General features: G+C 45.5%; 1 protein-coding gene across 1 annotated transcript in view; it reads left to right on the forward strand.

Annotated features, from left to right (window-relative positions):
* Positions 1-16477, forward strand: part of LOC118264081 (uncharacterized) — a 40028-nt gene that overhangs the window by 9995 nt on the left and 13556 nt on the right. The gene's annotated exons all lie outside the window — the stretch shown is intronic.

Here is a 16477-nt window from a genome sequence, read left to right on the forward strand (position 1 = left end):
CGGTTCGTATTATCGCATCCAACCTTTGCATTTAGGGACCCCATGACAATGACGATATCTTGTCTCTTGATTCCTCTAATGGTGGCATTGAGGGCACTGTAGAAATCGTCTTTGGTATCCTCAGATGATGCAATAGTTGGAGTGTAACACTGGACAGTATAAATTTTTCGGAGTCTTGAATAGAAACGGACGTACATGATCCGGTCCGAGATTGGTTTCCAGTCTGTCCCTAGCTGCATTTGAAAGGATCGAACTCCATGTTCGCGAACATCTTCCTCGTTTTCCTTACCCGAATACACTAAGGTCCACTGGATGTTCTCAACTTTCCGAAATTATTACTCCTCATCTCGCTTAGTCCGAGTATATGCTGTTTGTAACTAAGCATAACTGCTTCTACTTGGTCTAGTCGGCTGTCATCGCAGAGCATACATACCTACATTCCAATAAGCTATTCGTGTCCGTGTTTTCATGCCAAAGGTCGTCGGTAAATAATCGGTCCGGTTTATCTCTGTGTCAGTTTCTTTAATCAATAATTTAGGGCAAGCAGGTGATTAGCCTACTGTACCTTAATCCGCTAGCGGGGCTGCTGCTTCAGAGCCTGCGGATGTGTTCGGTTTTGTTTCGGGTTTACTGCCTTGTGAGTCGATTCTGTTAGCTCAGCTGCAACTCGAGGTAGCGGTCGCGCGGCGGCGCAGTTGCAGCAGGAAGGACGGCGAGGACGTGAAGAGAGCGAGTACGAGTGCAGCAAAATGCATCTTGGCATTTTATAGGCAATGCTGATCTCACTAACAGCGATTCCCACCAAACCTTAACTTGCTTACCCCCCACCCGCAAAGATAGGCGTCAGACGGTGTTGCTGATCGTGCTCAACATGCTGCTAATACCAGCTACCAGCTCAAGGAGCTATATGAAGAAACAACAAAAACATTGGCAGGCGTTAGCAAGTTAAAGAGGAAGAAACCGCTGATGGTCAGCTCATTGTGACATAAGGGGGGCAGCTGCAACGCTTGCGACAGCACTTTGAAGAAGTTTTCCGTTCTTCGGCTACATCAACACCTGACACGCTAGTCACCTATTCCCCAGCATCTCGGCTTCTCGATATCGACACGGAACCAACATCAGCCTCCATCCATTCATTGAAGATAGGCCAGGATTTGATTATCGCAGTTATCAGAACTGCGGAAATGGTGCAAGACGACCTATCCTCCGCCGTCACCGTCCCGACGCCTCTTATAGCTCCCGAACGACTGAGACTAACTCCTGATAACTGTACCTAAAAAAGAAGACCTTAGCCAACGCGACAATTGAAGAGGCATTACTTTGCTGTCAATTCCAGCTAAGGTTTTCTGTAAAATCATCTTGGACAGGTTGTCAAAAGCCTTGACCCCTCATCTTCGGAAGGAGCAAGCTGGATTCCGACCGAACCGTTCGTGTACCGATCAGTTAAACACCCTCCGTATCACACTGTAACAGGCATAAGAATGGCAGAGGGAGATCTATCTAACCTTTGTCGACTTCGAAAAAGCCTTCGACACGTCCAAGTGGTCTAGCATCTGGTCGCGTCTTCTGAATATGGGGGTGCTGCCGAAAATAGTCCGTCTGCTGAAGAGCATCTACAGGAAATATTCTTGTAGAGTCACGGCTTCATCTTGGAATCAATTTTTATTTTGCAAAAGCGAGCTATTCGAGCAATATATAACTTGCCCCGTCGCGAATCTTTGAGAGAACTATTTAAAACTATAAACATTCTTACAGTGCCTTCTCAATTCATTTACGAAAATATTATGTACGTGAGAAAAAATCAACAATTGTTTGAAAAAAGAAGCGACAGACACAATTTTAATACGAGAGGTAAAAATAAGTTAGCTATACCGCAATTCCGATTGTCCAAAGTGCAGAAATCCTTCATGGGATTTTGTGTTAAGTGTTACAATAAACTACCAACCACCATACTGAATCTGAACGAGAAAAAATTTAAATCTTGTATAAAGCGTGAACTGTGTAAACAGGCATATTATAAACTGTCAGATTATATTGAAGATAAAAATGTGTGGCAGCATGTTGGTCCGGCTCCACTGGACACTCGCTCACACTAGACAATGCTCTAATACGATCACTAGTTACACGTTAAATTATAGTAGTAATTTATTCCAATGTAGTCTAGGGATCCTGTGGCATCAAGCAGTTATTTATTATTTTTTTATTTGAAAAATTAAATTAAAGATTATTTTTTATTTGTATAGAAGCATTATTTCAAAATTGTAAGTGTACATATGTGGGCACTATGTTTGAAACAACCCGCTTTTTTAATTTATATTCTTTACAAATTGGTTTTATTGTCCCATAGTTTTGACGTCGTATTGTCGTTACATTGTTCCTACATATATATACAATAGGTAAATGATCAAATAATGTATCAGAGATATTGTAAAAAACATTTTTTGAAAAGAGTAACGATGGAGTTTCTTGCTCGTTCTTCTCCATTCGAAGCAACACTTTGGAACGAGCGCCTAGCTTCACTGACAGACAGACTGACGGACAATTCAATTTGACGTTTCAAAAGTGCCTAATTTAGGATTAATTGAAATAAATGCTTTGACTTTGACTTTGACTTTGGATGATATAGCGGTACATGCAGGTGTCCGCCAAGGCTGCATCCTGTCGTCGCTTCTATTCCTGGTTTTTCTCGACGGAATATTGCTCAGAACCTCTGCTAATGGGCGCCGCGGGATAGAGTGGAGACTATCCATCGTCTTGGAAGACTTGGGCTAAGCCTGCTAAGTCATACCCACGCCGATATGCAGGCGAAACTAAGCGACCTGCAGCAGGAAGCGGAAAAGACAGGACTAAAAATTAACATCAGAAAGACTAAAGAGATGAGATCTGGGGTGAATAACACACCATTACGCATTGGCACAGACGCTGTGGAACGCCTCTACAAATTCACTTACCTCGGGAACGTCGTGACTGAGACTGGTGGCTGTGAAGAGGATATCTCTTCTAGGATTGCCAAACCTCGAGCAACCTACGCGCAGCTGCGGCACGTTTGGCAATCACGAAAATCTTCGGGTTCAATGTCAAATCCGTGCTGTTATATGGGTGCAAGACATGGAAGGTCACTAAGGACATCTCATCATCGAAGTTTTTGTTAACCGCTGCTTACGTCGCATTTTGGGAGTTTCTAGTCCGTATCTTCAACGTAGACCAACTGGAGAAGTGCCACGAGTACCCGATCGACCGCCAGATCAAACGCCGAAAGTGGGGTGGATTGACTACACACTTCGAAGGGGTCCCGATCACATACCCAAGTAAGCCTTGGATTAGAGTCCTCATGGGAAAAGGATGCGTTGTCGACCCCGTCAAACCTGGCGTCGCACAGTGTTGGCAGAAGCGGCGGGCATCGGAATGACGTGGAGCGAGGTGAAGCGGAAAGCTCAAGACCGATCGCGATGGAGGACTTCTATGGATACCCTCTGCCCCAACCAGGCGACTTTTTTGAGGAGGGAAAATCATCCAATGGCTTCTCTCGCTAGGGCAAGGCGAGAGGGAGTGTCAGACTCTTACTGACTAAAAACCACCCTGTTTCTCCTCCCGATAAGCCCGCTAGGTAGACTCCGAGGCGCAACTAGGGGACATAGGACATTAAGTCAAGTAAGTTATAAGTACTTGAACGACGTCATCATCACGATAGTTCGTAGATTTGAACTTCGATTACTTACAGTTTTTTCGTGATTCTTTTAGGTCCGATTTGCGTGATTCCTTTTTATTCGGTTCTGGTGAGCATGATCGATGATGATGAGATCCCAGGGAAATTGGGGGGGCACCCCTCAGATTATAAGCTGTCTATATTTGTTGTGACAATTTTATAAAACTATTTAACCATTTATGTTTGATGATATGATGCCACTTCATTTCAAAGAGCTGATGATATGGAAGGTGAAACTCCTCAATAGTTAAGAGTTCAAAGAAATTTCTTTCAAAAATATGCTTACATATTGATCTAGAATAGTATCCTTTGAGGCTATTAGGTAGACTTGCTTATAGAAAGTAAGTCTCATTAAGTTTAGATTGAGGTTTAATTAATAAGGTCTAAATATAATTAGATGTGGCTAATTTTCATTCCTTTTGAGTTAAACCTTCAGTATTTACATATACCTATTAAACTAAAAAGCAAAAAATTAAATTTAATACTAAATTAAATAAACCAACTTACAAAAACTAAAAACCCTAATCTAAAAACCAAAAAATAACTATAATATGTACTGCCTTTGTCTACCCACTGATAGTTTAGAAACCGGTGCCACAACCTCATAACAAAATATAACTTACCGATAGTAGTATCGCTAAGTTATATTACAATGTAGGTAAAGGTAGCTATACCTACATTGTATATGGACCGTATCTGCTTACATTTGAATTAGCAGTTTTTTATTAATTTTGACGATAAAAGGGAGGTCGTTCAGAATTCAGAGTCTTTTATTATCATTTTAATACTGGCTTACATTTCCAGAATTATTTATATAACCATACATACATAATTTTATATAAAAAACAGAAAACCCGGCGAACTGTGTTTCGCCACCAATGATTTTGCCTGTTTTCCTACTTTTCAATTTTCTTTGAACCTCAGAGCCCGAGACGTTTCCAACGAATGCAAATCTGTAGAAATCGGTTCGTGCGTTCTGAAGTTATAGCGTCAGAAAGGAAAACCCGACTTATTTTTATATAATAGATGAATTATTGCTGTTCATCAGTTTTGCTAAAACTCGGCAATGTCCGGACCGATTTGGCTTTAGTATTGAATTATTTGTGGAAGTCCAGGGAAAGTTCAAAGTGTTTAAAAAAAAAATGGTGATACGAAGTTTTTTGGGTCAGCTTTTACTCCTGTTCAAATAGTAATGGACAAACATTGGATCCTTTTAACCCTTTAACCTCCACGATCGGCCATATTCGACAAATCAGAACGTGCTCACGACGCTTTCGTCGGCAAATATATCAAACATAGAAAAAGAAACAGATTTGCAGTTGTTTATAAATATTGTTGGTATTATAGTCCAGTCATTTGGTAGATAAAAAGGCGGTTACCTGGAATGTTTTCCGGGAGTTTTGAAAATTGGTGAATTTATAGATTTGGGTATGCTCTTTTCGAATTTCAACTTTGCCACCTCGTACAACCGCCGCTCGCGCCGCCATATTGAAAAAATGGCGCCTAAAAACGGTTTTTTATTAATATCTCCGTTTCGACGCATTTTACGAAAAAATATTTATCTACAAAATAAACTAGAGAAAATTTCCTACAATTTATGTATTGATAACTTTTTCGTAAAATCAATAGTTTGTGGCGTACGAGCGCCGAAAAGTATTATTCATCTGCACCACCACGTGTACAAACAATGTGTGTTGTGCAGCAACGACTGTCGCAACCGAGGGCTGGGCTCGCTGTCATTGCAGAGGTAAGTCCCCTGTTTGAGGAGTGCCTAGAGAGGCGCCATGGCGTCCTCACCTACCGCCTGACGCAGGTGCTTACCGGACACAGGAGTTTCGGTAGGATCCTGTTTTTGATTGGGCGGGAGGAAACGCCCGGGTGTCATCACTGCGAAGACCGCTCGAAAGACACGGTGGAACATATAACATAACACATATAACATCAGAAACAGGAACCTACCGAACCTACACACATTGTTTGTACACGTGGTGGTGCAGATGAATAATACTTTGCGGCGCTCGTACGCCAAAAACTATTGATTTTATGAAAAAGTTATCAATACATAAATTGTAGGAATTTTTTTCTAGTTTAATTTTGTAGATAAATATTTTTTCGTAAAATGCGTCGGAACGGAGATATTAATAAAAAACCGTTTACAAACAATGTGTGTTGTACAAACATTCTTTGTACGTAAGTTTCGGTAGGTTCCTGTTTCTGATGTTATATGTGTTATGTTATATGTTCCACCGTGTCCTCCGGGCGGTCTTCGCAGTGATGACACCCGGGCGTTTCCTCCCGCCCAATCAAGAACAGGATCCTACCGAAACTCCTGTGTCCGGTAAGCACCTGCATCAGGCGGTAGGTGAGGACGCCATGGCACCTCTCTAGCCACTCCTCAAACAGGGGACTTACCTCTGCAATGACAGCGAGCCCAGCCCTCGGTTGCGACAGTCGTTGCTGCACAACACACATTGTTTGTACACGTGGTGGTGCAGATGAATAATACTTTGCGGCGCTCGTACGCCACAAACTATTGATTTTACGAAAAAGTTATCAATACATAAATTGTAAGAAATTTTCTCTAGTTTAATTTTGTAAATAAATATTTTTTCGTAAAATGCGTCGAAACGGAGATATTAATAAAAAACCGTTTTTAGGCGCCATTTTTTCAATATGGCGGCGCGAGCGGCGGTTGTACGAGGTGGCAAAGTTGAAATTCGAAAAGAGCATTCCTAAATCTATAAATTCACCAATTTTCAACACTCCCGGAAAACTTTCCAGGTAAAACTACCAAATGACTGGACTATTAAAGATATACCGTACTCTGTAAGAGTATGGAACGTGTGCTTAACAACAAGCTTCTGGCATACCTTCGTTTCGCCGCAACCAATCTACTGGGGACCTTCTTGCGTAAGCCACTCACATTTGGAGCGAAGCCACCGAGAAGCACGGGGAGGCATTAGCGGTCTCGCTCGATATATCTAAGGCCTTTGACAGGGTATGGCACGACAGCCTTATCGGCAAGCTTCCTGCATATGGACTTCCCGCTGATCTGTGCAGATGGATTGCAGACTTCCTGAGGGATCGGTCAATTCGAGTAGTCATTGAAGGCTGCTCATCTGACCAATTTGGCATCAACGCCGGAGTCCGTCAGGGGTCAGTACTTTCAGCAACGCTCTTTTTGCTGCACATCAATGACCTGCTTAAGCCCGGTATCTTTGGGTATGCAGATGACAGCACAGTTGTTGAAAGGTATGTGCCCGATGCGCGGACTAGCCGAACACAGATCCGATCTCTAAGAGAATCAATGGTCGAACGGTTGAACTCGTCCTTGAAGTCGGTCTCCGATTGGGGTGACGCCAACTTGGTCAAGTTCAATGCTACCAAAACCCAGGCGTGTCTATTCTCTGCCAAACGGAGTCAATTTCCGCTGGCCCTTCCTACTTTCCGAAATGTATCCGTTTCAATATCGGATCATCTTGAGTTTCTGGGCGTAACTCTATCGCCATCCACTGTCGAGGGCCCTTGACGGAATACAAACTGGTTGTCTGCCAAATCTGGCCCTTCCGATGACATGTGTTTGACGAGGCGTCAGTGATGATTCGCTCGAACAACTTGCCTACCTCGTCCAGCAGTACGATGGGCCAATAGGCAGACGGAGAGTCAGCCGGGCGTCCTGCTTTCCTGATCAGAACCAGTTTTCCGGATTTCCATTGCTGTGGAAACCGTCCCTGTTCGAGGCATGCGCTCATTAGACTTTGCAGTCGAGACCCGAGTGCCTCCATTGCCAGAACCCATGCCCGACCAGGAATTTTGTCGGGCCCAGGGGCGGTATTTTTGGCCTTGAGTCGAAGTACTGCCGTTTTTAGTTCGACCTGGGTAACCTCGGGTATTTCGTCGTCTCTTGCGGTGGGCGCCGACGGCGGAACCATAGGCGGTGGTATGTGAACTTCTCCTACCGGAAAAAGGGCAGTCACAAAATTTTTCAGTAGTTCCGGCCACAAACTCTGGATTAATGGAGGCGCTCAAGGGCGAAGTTTACCCCGTACAGCGAGGTACGGGTCCCGAATCAGTGCAGCAAGCTGCTGCTTGTGGGCCTCGGCCTTGGCCCGCACAATGGCAATTTTGAGTTCCTTTTTCGCCGCCCTATAGGCATCATAAAGATCCACCTCGACGATGTGCGCGTCCAGTGCGCGGCGCCGTCTCCTCCGATATCTGGCATGCTGACGCCTCTCCGCCATGCAGGAACACATATTTGTGTGTGTGGTACCAGACGGCGATGATATCACATTTCTGCGTTAATGTCATTAGGCCTATCGGGTGCAGACACCCAAGCTTGGACGATGGCAGCTTCAAGAAGTAGTTCTCGTTTGGCACCTACCGTGGATCAACCTCAACGGGAGCCACGGGACCTGGGCCGAGCCAGGTCGGCGCAGAGACTTCAAATCGGATGTAGCAATGATCTAGCCTCTCTACCTCCTCTAGAACTCGCCAATTCTGAACCCGACGTGCTACAGCTGGGGTAGCAAACGTGAGGTCTACTATCGATCTCCCCCGCATTCGGACGCACGTGTTAATGGAACCCCTGTTGGGTAGGGTTAACCCGTTTTCAATGGCCCACTCCTCGACCTCTTCACCTCGAGCCGGTGATCCCTAAGCCACTGATTTGTCGGGGTAGGATGGTGGAAGACTGGGCTCTGGAGACAGGTCTAATCGTCCTGAACCGGGGTTCTGTCCCCACGTGCGTGCGGATGCCGGGTGAATCGGTGGTGGACATCTCGTTCGCCAGCCCCGCTCTGTCACCGCGTGTCGTTGACTGGCGCATTATGGAGGAGGTGGAGATGTTCTCAGACCACAGGTACATCCGGCTTGACGTCTCCGCCGAGTCCACGGACCCGCTAGTCAGGCAGGCCCCATGTGACACGCGTTGGGCGCTGAGACAGTTGGACCGGGAGCTTTTCCTGGAAGCCGCAATCGTGCAGGCCTGGGTGATACCACCGGACAGGCCTGCCGACATTGACGAGGAAGCAAAATGGCTCCAGGACGCCATGTCCAGAATTTACCAACGGGTTCCTACCCACCTTCGTCGTGTAATCGAGGCTTACCTGTCGGACAGGTACGTTATGTACCCCGGTCACCAGGGCGAGTGGAACCGGCGAGAGATGTCGCGCGGTGTTGGGTTTGGTTTTAGGGCCGCTCCTGTGGAACATCGGTTACGACTTTGTGCTGCGCACCGACCTCCCGAACGGCGTCAGCGTATTCTGTTACGCCGACAACACGCTGGTGCTAGCGCACGGGAGGTCGCACCAGGCGGCGGCCAATCTAATGGCGAGAGCGGTTGAGACGCTCGTTGCAAGGATCCGGCAACTGGGACTCGAGGTGGTGCTCCACAAGTCCGAGGCCATGTGCTTTCATCTTTCGTCCCAAATAACGGCAGGAGGGGTTACCATCGGCGTCGAGACGTTGCTTGGAGACTGTAGGAGCAGTCTCCCAACCATAATTCTTTTACTGTGAAGTCACTAGAGCCGCAATTGTGGCCCCAAGACTAAAATATTTCTTCTTCTTCTTTTTTTTCTTTTTCTTCTGCTTGGTTGCAGCGGCTATTTGAGGAGACGATGTTTGTTTCGCCGTCACCAACGCATCTTCCTCAGTTTGAGCACCTTCGAGCTCAGGACTTGCCTCCGTCACTACTGCCTTTGCTGCTTTCGCTGCGTAAGTTGCCAGTGGTATTGATGCCCATGGCATTACTATGGTGGCCGTAGTAGTCTTCCCTCAATCACAGAAAAGCGAGACGCGAGACTCGATATCTCCGTTCTAAGGAGTCTAATAGCCTTTGTCTCCTCATATGAAGATAGACGCCTTGGTGGTGGAGTTCCAGCTTTATCTTTTCTCTGATTGAAGGGCCTGATACAGAAGCATCAGGCCCTTGATCCATCCGCCCAACGCCATCGTTGATCATCGGCCTCGTGATCGTTTGCCCTCTGTACTGCCGACTATGATGAGTCTCTCCAGATATTCGTCGTTTTTTCTTACAACGTGTCCAAAATATGCAAGGATACGCTTGTGACATATGGTGGATAAACGTATCTTCACACTCAGCTACGAGAGGATCGTTTGTGCGCATGGCGGTCCACGGTATCCGCAGCATCCGCCTCCAGCACCACATTTCGACCGCATCGATCCTCTTCCTCTCTCGAGCTAAAATAATCCACGTTTCGACTCCATAAAGAAATATCGGGAATATTAATGCTCTGATGAGTCGCCTTTTGGTATTGATAGTGATACTCCTCTTCCCTTTATGCTTTTGGGTCGAGCCATAGCGTCTCTGGCCATGCCGATCCCCCTCTTATTTCGAGAATGCAACTGCCATCATTGTAAATTTGGGAGATATAGTGGTCAACGGTCTGGATACCGGGCATCAAGTTTCCCGCCGAGTCGGCAAGACAGTGTCATTAGCGTAACGGAGGTTTGAAATGCGTTTACCATCTACATGAAATCCCCTATCCAGGTCTTCCAGGGTTCGTCTCATAATATATTCCCCATATATGTTGAAAAGAGCTGGGGAGAGAATACAGCCCTGGCGCACCCCTTTCTTTGTACAGAAGGTCTGAGAGAACTTTGTCCCTATCCTCACTGAACAGCGATTAGTGGCGTAAAGCAGCTGAATCAGTCCGACCAGATGACGAGGAACTCCCATTTCTAAGAGAATGGTCCATATATGATCCCACTGCACACAATCAAAGGCCTTGGAGTAATCGATGAAGCATAGTATTACAGGGCTATTAAATTCCCAACTTCTCTACAATTTGCCGGACATTGGGAATTTGCTCCCGGGTGTATTTCCCCTTCACAAAACCAGCCTGCTTTTCGGGTATCTGATATGACAGATGATTGTGAAGTCTCTTGTTTAGGATGTGCAACAGTATTTTACTGCAGTTCTCAGACCATTTTCCAGTATTCCAAATGGCATTGCAAAGGCCTGTAATGGCAGTGACTCCTTTGTATCCCAGATTCTTGAGCAGTTCAGCTGATATACCGTCCTTGCCTGGTGTCTTTCTTCGTTTGAGAATATCAATGGCATTTTCAACTTCAGCACGTAGTATATCCGGTTCTTCCGATGACCAATCGAACGCCCTGAATTAGAGGGCCTTTTGCGTCGTATAAGTCTGCATAATACCGTTTCCACCGATGTAGTACTTGCTCAATACCTGTTAATAGATGCCCTTCCTCATCTTCAATGACACAAGTTATGACTTTCCTAGTACCGGTGAGGTCCTTGACTTTGCGAAACAGATCTCTCGTTTCGTTCTTCTTTGCATGTTTCTCTAATTCACAGCATATGTTGTTGATATGGGTGTTGTAATCATTGCGACACCTCCGTTGGACCTCACTACTCAGCTGTGCGTAATGGTCCCGCTCTTCTTTTGTGCTTAACCCACCTTCCTTAATTTGCTTACTCTCCAAGATTAATGTAACAGTTTCAGCAGTAATGTAATCTTTCATAGGTGTTCTTTGTAGTCGGTTTTCGGAAGCAGACTCATTGATAGTCATTTTCAGATGTTCCCATCTTTCTGAAACATTCTGTTCGCAACAGTCTTGCAGTTTCTGATCGAATGACTTTCTAAAGCCTTCCATGTCAACTCTATTGTTTATCTTTTTGAACATACACACCGATAATGTTCCGTATTACGAAAGCACTAAAGGTGCGACGTATTGCGTGAAGATGCGCTCGATCAGCGAAGGAGTTGTTCCAAGTCGTCGGATGCAATGCCCGCACAGAGTCGAACTAAGCTAGCCGCGAAGGGAGCGGGTTTTTATAGCCGTACGCACTTGCACAGTGGATCTGTGTGCATACGCACAGTGCGCGAAAACTTGTGTGGCACACTAAACAAGCGGGCTCTTCTCAATACAGACTAAATTTATTTTTATATAATTAATTAATATTTATTTCTTTAAAAATGGATTAATGTAAAATAATTAATTAATCCATTCATTTATTTACGTATTAATTGAATAATTAATAATGATAATATTAATTGAGAACCTCGTGAAAGCTGAGAAAGATAAACAAATAAAATATCTTAACTTGGCTCACGAGGTTGTCGACATGTGGAATGTTGTTAGGAGGCTGGGGTTGGGCGGATGGATCAAGGGCCTGATGCAGAAGGCAATACTCGAAACGGCACGTATTGTGAGGAGGTTTCTGTCTCTGGAACCCTAACCACCGGTAGCTTGGACCATGCTCCCGCTACTTATAAAATAAATATGTAAATATTAATTAAGGATATAAAAGGTGGGTGTATAGAAATTGGGAGCAAAAAGAACAGACTAGGACTGACTCGTGCCTACCAGATGCTGATGCTACGAATTCGTTTTGGCGTAGCATTTGGTCGGCACCTGTTTGTCACACTGAAGGGGACTGGATTAAGGAGGTTGGGCGAAAATGTGAACTGATACCAGAAATTAAATTAATTTCTATAACAGCTGAAGATGTGTCCAATGCCACCCACCCGTTGGCTAACTGGAAAGCCCCAGGCTTGGATGGTTTACCAGTTCGCATAGTCGCTTGGCATCTCAATTTCTGTCAGCTTTGGAGTCTGGAGCTTTACCCCAATTCTTTACGACTACGTTAACCCACCTGCTCTATAAATCTGGAATTACCGCGGAACCCAAAAAATATCAGCCGAATACGTGCCTACCGACAATTTATAAACTCCTGACATCCATCTTGAGACAACAACATAATAAGCATATTGAAGACAATAATTTCAGTTTAACACAATTTGTTTACCCCAGGAGGGTACCAACTGCGTTGGAAAATCCCTCTCTGGACGTCTATACTCAGAGCTCAACTGCCCTGAGTGTGGACGCTGTCCATCACCACCTCGAGACAGCAAAGCCCGCCTTGCTCTTTTTGACCGAGACGCAATATCGTCTCCGTTGGACACATCGTACCTCACCTACCCTGGGTATGGACTGGAACATTCCTTCCTGCCTAGGACCGGGGTATACATGCGTGTATATTAGAGACGATATCAGCTTTCGTCGCCTCAGCAATCTTGAAGGTAGGGACCATCTCCATCTTATAGCTGCGTGTAGACAACAACGACCACCCACGCAGCACGCAAAGACACGACTTTGCGTGCCTATATAGGTCCCACAGTGGTGATAGCGAGACTGACCGACACAAGAAACACATCCAGACGGCTGTAGACTTTGTACAAGGGCAGATACCCTCAGCAGAGGTCGTTTGCTTCTTGCAGGATGATCCTAACGCCGCTGCCGATTCTGTCGCCGATGTGATGCTACAGGGGATGGAGCTGTTCGTCCCATCCTCTCTGGTCCCCCATCGGTGGCAGGTATCGGCCCTGGTTTGATTCATCTTCCAGAAAGGCCTCACGCAGGAAGCGAGAAGCCTATCGAGCCTGGGCCGATGCGGTGATGGCACGGGATGTAAATACCAGCACTTTTAAAAAGGAGTATAACTTTGCTTCCAAGTCCTTCAAAAGAGTTATTGCAGGGGCTAAGTCTCAGTACATCGGTAGAATTGGTGAGAAGCTTGAACACCTTCCTTCGGGAACTCGTGCGTTTTGGTCGCTCGCCAAAGTCATCGAAGGCAATATCTGCAGACCGTCATTTCCACCTCTGCACATGGGGGGAATTCGTTGGCTCATGGCGCAAGGGATAAAGCCCAACTTTGGGGTAAAATTTACCAGCGGCTCTGCCAAGTAAGCAGAAGGCACTCGTTCACGAGTATGACATGTGTGTCAGCAATTGGTCCGATCAACCATGTTGTTGGGAACGGAACAACCCAACCTGTGACTCAACACACAGCGCCATCGAGTGTAGGACATTTATGTGTGCATGACGCCTCAACCCATGTCGAGTTCAACTTCAACAGAGCTTACAGAAGTCAAAGAGTTAACAATTATATAATTATGTATATAGCAGTTATGTTCTTATTGACGCTTTCCGCATACACATTACCTCCTGCTATATAAATTTTTAATATATGTAGTCTAAGGAACATTTCTCTCCCAAAAGGTGTTTGATGGCCATTCTCAGGTTGTAGTCCATATTCCTATGGTCGCTCTCATCAGCCGCCCTTCTGATCAATTTGCTAATCGCGTCATCACAGTTATCCGTGTAGATGCAACTAAGTGTATGACACGATATTGCAACTACTGCATGTTGTGGTACGCTATCATGAATTTTCTGCCTCTTTGTTGCTGTGCTCACAACAACCACCATCGCGGACGAAAGCACTCGACGAGAGCCTCGTTTATAGTGAGGATGCGTGATCCCTCGCCGGACCCTGGTTCTTAAGGGATTCCTTTTCAGCCTGGGTGTACACACCCACTTGGTACACCAAGTATAAGGTGTCGAGGAGTGATTTTGGGATCATCGCTCCCAAGAATCTTTTTGTCTCAAGGGATCTCACGCCCAACCTGGACGAGTATATGCCACTGTAAACTGTGTTGATTGCATAGGCCACGTCCATTGGATTCCTGTGGGTACACAGCAACTCCTGACTTATGGGTGTGATATGTGTAGGGCGGCCGTAGTGGAGAGGGAAGAGGTTGTCACGATCAATGAACGGAAGCTGATTCAGTGGACCGAAATTTCACAATAATCAATTTGGTTTTACTGTGGGTAAATCTACTGTAGACGCAGCTCTCTCTGTCCGAACCATAGTGACTTCGTCTGAGCACAAATATGTAGTAGGCATTTTTCTAGACATTTCCGGTGCCTTTGATAACGCTTGGTGGCCAATGCTACTCCTTAAACTGAAAGGTCGTGGTTGCTTTAGTAACATATACAAACTATTATACACTTATTTTCTTCACGGTTCTGTAAAACTGAAACTCGGTAATTTTTCTCGGTCGAAGTCGTTGTCAATGGGATGTCCTCAGGGCTCGGTTATTGGCCCGTATCTGTGGAATTTAGGGTTTGATGATTTGCTCGCGACCCCCCTTCCTTCTGGTTGTACATTGACTGGATATGCGGATGATGGCCTTTTGTTAATACAATCAAATACTCGAGCCGGACTAGAGAATTTAGCTAAGGACTGCCTCAGTAGGATCTCGCGATGGGGCGAACGTAATCGATTAACTTTTGCACCCCATAAAACCTATCAATTATTGCTTAAAGGAAATTTGAAATCATGGCCGTCTATTAAATTCAATAACGTTCCCGTCAAACGTAAGGAGTCGGTTTGCTATCTCGGTCTAGTCCTAGAAAAAAACTTTTCTTTTATTGAACATATTAAGACTATTAGTGAGAAAGCCAAAAACAATTTCTATGCGCTCACGCGAATTTCGAAGGCTACCTGGGGTCTCTCTTTTCTTACGCTCAGGACCATCTACGGAGCAACATATTTGGGATGCGTGTGCTACGGGGCACCAGTATGGGCTGATAGGGCCACAATAGGCGCGGTACGGCGAAAGCTTCTCCAAGGTCAGCGTCTAGCCTTGATCTTTCTGTGTAAGGCTTATAGGACGGTTAGCACAGAGGCCCTACCTGTGCTCGCGGGACTACTTCCAGTCGATCTTGAGGTGCAGCGACGTGCTGCCATGTACTATAATGCGAGACCTAACTTTTCCGCAAACTTTCTAGCACAACGTGATCGAAGCAAAGTTGATAGATTGCTCAAGCCATTAACGGACGTCTGGGATGAACTTCTGACTGAGTGGCAGTGTAGATGGGAATCTTCCACCAAGGGCCGCCACCTCTATCAGTTCTTTCCATCTGTGCATGAGCGACTGGAGAGGACATGGTTGGAGGTGGATCACTGTGTTGCCCAATTTCTTACTGGCCATGGCAGCTTTAAAAGCAAATTGTTTTCATTTAAACTCGTTGATTCACCATGGTGCCAATGTTCGACAGCGGAGCTGCAACATGAGCAATCCGCCCATCACATACTCTGGGAGTGTGGTCTCTGGCAATCTGAGCGTAACGCTATGTTGGATAATTTAATTGTTTCATCAGGTGTAGTTTATTACACGGACCTTGTGGAGTCTCGAGCGAATTTCCGTGCGTTTAGGCGTTTTTGCCATACCTATTATTGGAAGCAAGTATAACAGCTCACAGTTAGGACCCATTTAGTATTTTAGTTTTAAGTATAATTTCCGTGGTGCTTGGCGACTGGGCTTCTCCCAGTTGTGCAGTCTCTTTTGTGCCTTAAGGCTTAAGTCATCCTGTCTCCTGCATTAAATTCACCGAGGGAAGTGGAAACTATCGTTTTCTTTTCTTCTCCTCTAATAACATCTTCTGATTTGTTTCGTTGCGGGATCCAAGACAGTCATTCATTTCCCTGGGACGCGCCGGACTTCAGTGTTCCGGTGTTTTCATGTTTGTATCTACTGTAGATCCTGGCTTACAGGAGTTGCAGCGGTATGGGAGGTTGTGGCGGGCTTGTCCCTTCATAAAAAAAAATAAAAAAAAGGCTGATTCATGTCACCAATTAGCAGGACCTCCTTGGCTAAAGTTATTCGGGCGGCCATCACCACGGCTCCAAAGTCGTTCATAAAAGCCTCGTCTACCATTAGTCGAGTGCAGCTCTCTCGCCCCTTCAAGTGTTTACTAAGATGGACGCCATTGTTCGAATCCTAGATTTGACTAGTAGTCCCCCAAATCAGCAAGATAGTTTGCCTCTGACTGAGGTCATTTGCTGCTTCAGTTGTTGTGGTGACAATTAAATCTTTGTCCGCATCAAATTGATCCACTATCCAAGTCGTTTTACCGCATCCAGGGACTCCGTTCGTCCAGTGA

Source organism: Spodoptera frugiperda, chromosome 25 (assembly GCF_023101765.2).
Source record: "Spodoptera frugiperda isolate SF20-4 chromosome 25, AGI-APGP_CSIRO_Sfru_2.0, whole genome shotgun sequence".
In the NCBI taxonomy this organism is placed as follows: Eukaryota; Metazoa; Arthropoda; class Insecta; order Lepidoptera; family Noctuidae; genus Spodoptera; species Spodoptera frugiperda.